Consider the following 7,886-nt stretch of genomic DNA (forward strand, 5'->3'; position numbering starts at 1 on the left):
TCAGCTTTTCCCTGTTCGGGGTCGCCACAGCGGAACTCTGGTCCGCTAATGATTGGTAGTTGATTTTTATGTGCCGAGTTACCAGCCCTGACGCATAACCTTCAACGAAGGTACGCCCATTCACGTATGTCACCACGCAGAAGACGCTCTAGCTGAGAATCGAACTGGACAACGTCTTACTGTGAGGCGACAATGCTACCGCAGCACCACCACCGTGGGTCCAACAAGCTTACCTGATGGTCAATAAAGCATTGCTACTTTAATACAGAGCAACAGGGCAATGCAACAGCATGCATTTTCTGAATAAGAAGCATAAATCAACAGTATAAAAATATGACAGAAAACCAGAACATTCTGCAAAATCAAGGACAGATGAAAAGCCACGGTCATACTAGTGGTCTACATTGGATAGGGGAATACTCTGCACACTTACACTGCATAACTGCTCCTTGCTTTGCTTGGACAAATCCAGAGCCACTACAATGGGGAGTGGAGTGCAACAAGTAAGGTCACAGTTTGAAATGTCTCTGGCTGACGGTGATGGCTCTGACACTCATACCTCTCAACCTCAGAGCAAGAAATCTGGACAAAGCCATACACAGAAGTGGGACACAGGCCCAAAAATAAAGACAATTTTTAAATATTGCTCTTATAAACTTAGAAAGATAATAGAATAGTAGTAGGTCTTGCATGCTGCAGATAATTACAGAAAAAGCACACCGATGACTTTCTCTGTTAGGAATGAATTTGAACATCACCTTCCTCTACACATTTAAATTTTGTCCACATCTTCAAACCCAACTGCCCATAGAATTAGCCACCACACCAACTTGGCACACAAGTCTCAACAGGTACTCTGCTCCACTATCTGTTAACTCAAACATACATCACCTGAAAACATGATCATGTATGTACATGCGTAGGCAAGCTTTGAAGCACTCTTCCCTTTCTCAGGCGTTCATCTCGAATAGCAAACCATTTAAGCACGCATAAAAGAAACGTTTCACCAAAATTGGAAAGTCGGGAATGACGTGTAATTCCAGAATTTCAGCTCATGATAGTGTGATGTCATTTTTTTTTACATAAGTGTAAATAATAATCCTTATCCTTAGTGCAACAGTATATACAATGACAGTTGTTTGAAAGATTAGCAGTACGTGGACATAATTGACTTCAGCATACATATATATATTTAGGACTGCTGTTTACATAGCTATTTCTTGCAGGGTTTTTTTCTATGTACGTTTAGGACTTTCACCCGGGGACTTTGAAAATGCCAACACTGTACTGCCATCTATCGGTCTTAATTTAAAAAATACATCCGATTATCCAGACTGCATAATCCTTTTAGGGGATCCCAACTTTTCTGCACTATCTGCTTAAAGGTAACGCTTTCTTAATACTTCCTCGTAACAAGTTTCAGTAGTATGTGCATACCTCTCAAATGTATCTCGCTACGAAGAACGTACCTCTTATGGAATCTTAAAAAAGTTCATGTTCTTCGAAATTCCACATTGAAAGGGTCTGTCACACATGCAATATTAGGAAATGTTAACGGATTTCCATGGAACATAGAAAAAAAGCACATTAATTCATTAAAAAATATTTAAACTAGCATAGTTTAACTATTCTATGACATTCTTAGTTGCAGTTGTTAGTAAGTGTTCCCCATTAGAAGGGGTAGTGTTCCTCAGTTTGCAGATGGACAGTTAAGAGCTATGGTATGTTGCAATGGGTAAACACGGGTATCACGAAAAAAGTAAAATACCTCGGCTATAAACTAACGCCAGTATTACTGCGTGCGTGCAAAGAATGTTTAAGCATGTTAAAGAATATATATATATATATATATATATATATATATATATATATATATATATGTAAACGACTGATGTAACCAGTTATCCCAGTATTGGTTTTCCCTCACGATTACTATTCGTCACGCCTGGCCTAGTTATTTTGTAGCAGTCCTTTGCTTAGGAAGACATCTGAAAAAAAATTAAGCCACACAACTGCAATCAATCGCCTCGGTATTCATGAATTTTCAAAACATCTCCACTCAGCTATGTTTTTTAATCATACCTGACGAGCAACGTTAAGCAATTGCCAAATAGGGTGCCCGTATCCAGAAGCTTCTTCTAAATAGATTCATACATCCTTCAAAATTAGCAAAGTTACATTTACAGCAGGATTGTTTAAACATTCATTTAGGAATTCAGTGACGATTCACTCCGAGTCCCAGCCCAGCGTTTCTCTTGTAGTAAAATTTAATGGTGAAAGAAATAAAATGTAGTTTAAAATACGTATATACGCGGTTTAAGTCAATGGATACAAAATACACGAAAAGTGAATTACTCTGTATGTAGCCACAAAGCTTTAGTCTAGCTAGTTTTTTAACCTGTCAGTAACACGCGGATTACAAAGTTTAGACAACTACCAGCGCTGTAAGCAGCTGTAGTACACAATCAGGAAGTTTACAATGACAGAACATTTACTTAAGGGACTGTCTATAAATATAGTGAACTTTACGAAAGCGAACTGTTGTAATTACAATTCGGATACAGCGGAGAATTAAAACTCCAACCGTGAAAGTTCTGCACTGTATTTTGTAAAGATCGGGACCAATTAAAAAGGCATTCTTGTGGTACACACGTACACTGTATACACACACACACACACACACACACACACACACTATATGTATATTATAAAATTGAAATTTTTGAAGATGATTACAAAATATAATATATGAATAAAATAAAGTGTGTGTGTGTATATGTATATATATATATATATATATATATATATATAAACGTATATGTAAATTTTTCCATTAGGTAAAGAAAGATATGTTTTTATTACTTGATCTGATTTTAAGTTCATTTTAACAGTCTGTATCTGCTTTACCCACGGTCTTTAAGCCTATATTCTCATACATAACGGCACACTAGTTACTCGTTCAAAGGACCTTAACATGGTATGTGACATCAACAGAAGTTTCTGGAAAGACAGATTTGTCTCACAGAGGTTGTCCCACCTTTGGAACACGCTTCCTATTCATGTTAAACAAAGCACCTCGTTGGCTCTATTTAAGCGTAATTTCGACGAGTGGGTGGGTAAGGGGGTTCCACCTGTGTCCCTCTTGGACAGGGACAATAGGTGCTGATTTCAGAGTTTGCTTGAACCAGACACACTTGGGAACACAGGTTGAACTTGGTTAGACTTGTAAGGGCCCTGTGATCGTTAGCCTAGTAACCTCCTATGATAATTGTACTGCATTTTTACTGTTAAGTGATCTAACTGCTGTTATTAAACCTTAGTTTTATTTTTATATACTGAGTGTATGTCAGGCTAGTTCAGGACTTATCTTTGCATTAAGGCAGTTCACGCCAGTCAGCTCACTGATTCATAGGTAAATACTAAGGTAGCTTTCCTTGTGGGTCATTTTAAACCTAGATAATTTCCCTTTTTGTGCTCAAAATAACATATTCCATTTAGTTATAGATTGGCCTTACCCAACCCATGGTCAATAATTATATATTACCCCTAATGAGAATAACTGGTTTCATAACATAAATAATTTGAGGGGACCCATGCAATGGATAAAGCATTTAACAGCTGCATCTCTCCATTAGTAGTACAAGGAGCAGTCCTGTGGTAAATGTTCTGTTTCCCATCCATACATTGAAGTCATGCCTGAAAATAATGGAGAGGGATGAACTTTGTTTTATGTGGCTGGGGAGTGTGTTCCACAGTAGTGGTATCCTCTGCAAAATATACCTGTCCCTCCAAACCATTCTATTTGACTTGCTGATGTTCAGTACATTCATCAGTAATGAGTCAGAGGATACCTTGAATGCCAGACACAGGTCACCTCTTAGCGGTCTGTTAGATATAGAATATAGTGATAGTGCCAAGGATTAGACAGCTCAGAAGCTAAGGGTTTAACCCCCCCCCCCCCCGTTGTCATTGTGTTCTTAAACTAAGTGCATCTGTTGTTGTCTTCCTTTTATAATTTGACAACATAATTCCATCACTGTCTCCACATATTACAGCTGTTGACAATAAGCACATAAGTATCATTTTGCAAAATATCGCCCCTTAAACTACTCACCAGGCTAAAAGACATTTGATAAAATGGACTAATATTGAATGTACTGATAATACTTGCACTGATTTTAGTATCACATTAATGAGTTTTTTTTTTTTATTTCAATTAGTTTACTGGCACTTGCTGATGGCAGACTTTTCCGGGCTAGTTGTTTTGTACTGAAATGTAATACTCAGTAGCAAGTCCACCCAAACATTATTCTAAAACTGAATTCCAAGCAGTTATAATTACCACTTCTCCCAGAGTCACTCCTGTTGTTATTGTGGACCGGCACTTCCCCATATCTTAATCAGGCTGGCTAGAGAAGTTAAGTATCTTGAGACAGTGTAAGAACTATCTCTTGCTGTGTGATGATCTTTTATTACTCAAACAGCATAATGTGGTGTGTGAGAGATGTACATATATAATATCCTTGGAGGCAAAAAAATCTCTCACACACAGAAAACTCAAGCACCAAAATCATCAGCAGTACACCACACCTCACATCTCTCCAAGGCACATCACATCTCTCCAAGGCTATCACAATATCTATCATATGCTGAGGTCCTAAAGATTAACTTGCCTAAACTTCAAAGAATTTCCAAACACAACACGGGCACAAACCACACATCATTTTATGCCTACTTCCACCTGTAGCACAAGGAGTCCCAAAGTCTCAGATGCTGAGCATGTAAGGCAGGAATAATAACCGGCCTTAGGCATAGGCTAACTAGGAGGCCGCCTTGGGTGCAAATCTAGCAGGGGGTGCTTTACCAGCATTTATTTGTTTACTTTTTTGAAGTAAAGAAATGGTTTCTTTAAAAGTGTGTTGAATAAATACAGGAAAAACTGAAGAATAAGACAAACTGAGAAAACAGTAATCTAGGTGGTGTCGGTAGACCAGGATGGGGGTACCAAGTGGTATGTTGGTGGGGGTGCTGGTGTGGAGCCCTTTTGCCTAGGGCATTAGTTGACCAAAGGCCAGCCCTGGCATGCATCAACCCAACCAAACATCTTTGTTATAGGTAACTCCGTTGTAGGACATGGAAATGTGCCTCTTACAAGGCTGGACAAAGAAAGATGCCACACAACCTGTACAGAAAAACTAAACGTTAGTTAGAAGCGTTAAAACAGAGATTCACGAGAATGAAAACTAGAATCTCTGATACGTGAGCATTTACTAGTTTTACCTTGAAGTTTTACTGGCCGTAAAAAACGCTCAAACTTTTTGTTTTGGCCATTTATTTTTCAGCTTTTAATTTATCACAACCTTACGTAGAACACAGTAAGGTTGTCACCCATTTCTTTGCACAGGACAGTCCTTATCTGGAGAAAATGCCGAAATGTCCCGGGATTTTAGGACCAAAACGATTTCCTGCATTTTCTATAATATTTGCTAACGCATTTGTTTCCTTTAATCTTCTTCTTTTGTCTTTTCCAGGTTAGGGGTCGCCACAGCGGATCACCTGTCCGCTCATGAATGGCAATGGAATTTTACGGTATCGAGTTGCCAGCCCGGCGCTCAACCTTTGTCAGAAGGCACACACTCACACCTAGGGCCAATTTAGAATGAACAATCCGCCTACAGCATGTCACCTTAATACTCTACGAAGCAATATAAATAACTGAAATTCTACAAGACTGAGCTTTTATTTTAAGATAAATATAAACAATATTCAAATACAGTCCTTTCTATCTGCTCAAGAATGGTTTGTCCTGCAAAATCTCATATTTTCATAAGAAATGTCCTTCTTCGGACATAAAAAAAAGGCACCAACATACACCACGACACCGTGTGTAAAATAAAAATAATTTATCCAGTCCCTAAGAAAAAGGTACACAGCAGAGAGGAAGTATTTCCTTGACGCTCCACCCATCAACTGGCACGCAGGCGTAGTTTGGGGTTTGGGAGTTCGGAAGTTAAAAATGGCTGATTTGGAAACGGATCTGGAAAGAAGGAAGCATAAGTAAGTGAAGACTTGTATGTAGTGTGCGGTTGTTTTGATTTTTTTAGAGTGAAACAAAGGGAGAAGACACAAATACCGCTTAATGCTGTGTTTTTCTTCACACCAGTCTGGACTGTCCGTTTACACTTCTTCACTAATACAAAACGTGGACCGGGTGTAAAGGAGTTTTTTTTTTTTTTTGGTGATGTCAGGGCCGTATGACGGCAATGTTTTCATTCGAGAAAGTAGTTTTGTTGTGATTGTCTGGGTTAAGAAAAAAATAATTGGAACGTGTTTCAAGAACCTTTTGACTGTAACTTGAGAATTGTACAGCTTACGTTACGTAGCGAGATGTCAGTGAATTTTCATTTGTGCACGTACTAATAAATTATGAAATGTACTTTTTGAACAGGAATAAAATTGGGCAAATCCCCGTGTATTATTTTCTGACTGGATGCTAACAAGAGTGTCTTGTAATTAGCTGTAGTGGGATTAAATGTTTCTCTCACCTTGGATTAATTTGTAGTGTTATTTACCTTTTTAGCGTATAGATAGGTATGTTATATCGCTCTAAGAGATGTTTTACTTTACAGATGAGTAGCCTAGAGCTGTGGTAAAACAGACGTATGGACCATGTGTATTCCGTACTACTATTGCCCAATTTCCAGAAACGTTCAGTAGACATGAGATCCTGTATTCTGACCTTTTAAGCACTTTAAAGAGTGCTACTTTTTGAAGACGTACGTTTGTCTTTTTTTCCCCGAGTGGTACTTACCAGCTGTTTGATTTCCCCTGTACACTGTCTAACAAAGAAAACGAGGGGTCGACTACGGTGTAATGCAAATGAAAGGCAGTTCATTTTGTGTGTAACATACGGAAGACACCAAAGAGGAAAAAAGGGGTCCCATAGATGCCCCCCCCCATGTTGTAGTTCGGTCAGGTTCGTACCCATATTTTAATGAAGTTGCTCGTCGTATAGGTGTCTTGTTAACCGAGTTATGACCTTGCAGTTTCAATGATATAATAATAGAATTTAATGATACTTCGCTTACACCGTTTTTACCATTTAAGGTGGCTCTTTGTCAATTTGGGTAGAGTGAAATCTGTTTTTGAAATCACTTTGTAAATGCTAAATTGATTCTAGAGTGTTACGATTTTTAGTATTTGGGGAAGTATTTAGTTTTGAACACATCTTCAGGTGGTTACCATGGATAAGTCTTGGAGAAGTCTTAACTTTAAGTAGGTTTTTGCATCCACAGACAGAAGTGCTACTTTTTAAAGTGCCCCTTTAGAATGTTGGATGAATAGTTGTATAAGTTTTAGTACTGTTTTCTAAGTGGCAGACTGGTGATGTCATTGAAAAACCTGTAATTGTCTTAACTGTGGCAGTAAAAATGGAATATTTCTTGAGAGCTGATGTAGCTCAACTTGAAGGAGAAAACAGAAGTATGCATGTACAAAGCTTTTATAGTTAGGACATTACTCCTAAAATTTGTCTTGCTATGCATTTGACAACGGTTATTTTAAGTAACTGAGATGGTTTGTGTAAGCAGTGCAATTACCAGATACGCTGTGTGAAGCATCAAGATTTGGAAATGCATTAATTTGGTTTCCCTTGCCAACAAAGTGGTGCGAACCTAGAGAATAATTGTATTACTGTAGGGAGGGCTGACACCCACCATAGACTTGTTAAAATCTTCTGATGAAGTAGGAGAGCTGTTCATAAAGAAATACACCACCCAGTTGTACCTGGATGCTACAAGTAACTAATACTATTATTTATATTTTTTCTGATTTTTATTGCTAAACATTAAACAGTTGTAATTCCTGATCGTCTTATGGTTATAATA

General features: G+C 38.2%; 1 protein-coding gene across 2 annotated transcripts in view; it reads right to left on the reverse strand.

The window, feature by feature from the left end:
- Positions 1-2,489, reverse strand: part of LOC122796468 (zinc finger protein 2 homolog) — a 1,186,442-nt gene extending 1,183,953 nt beyond the window's left edge. Inside the window, exon 1 of one of the 2 annotated variants that reach the window (XM_044064969.1) lies at positions 2,083-2,488. The gene's annotated coding sequence lies outside the window, so the exon portion shown is untranslated. Of the gene's footprint in view, positions 1-2,082 lie in introns of both variants that reach the window. The other variant, XM_044064970.1, reaches the window with a different exon arrangement.
- Between the last annotated feature and the right edge of the window lie 5,397 nt (positions 2,490-7,886).

Source organism: Protopterus annectens, chromosome 3.part0, assembly GCF_019279795.1.
Source record: "Protopterus annectens isolate FY-2018-M chromosome 3.part0, PAN1.0, whole genome shotgun sequence".
Taxonomy (NCBI): Eukaryota; Metazoa; Chordata; order Ceratodontiformes; family Protopteridae; genus Protopterus; species Protopterus annectens.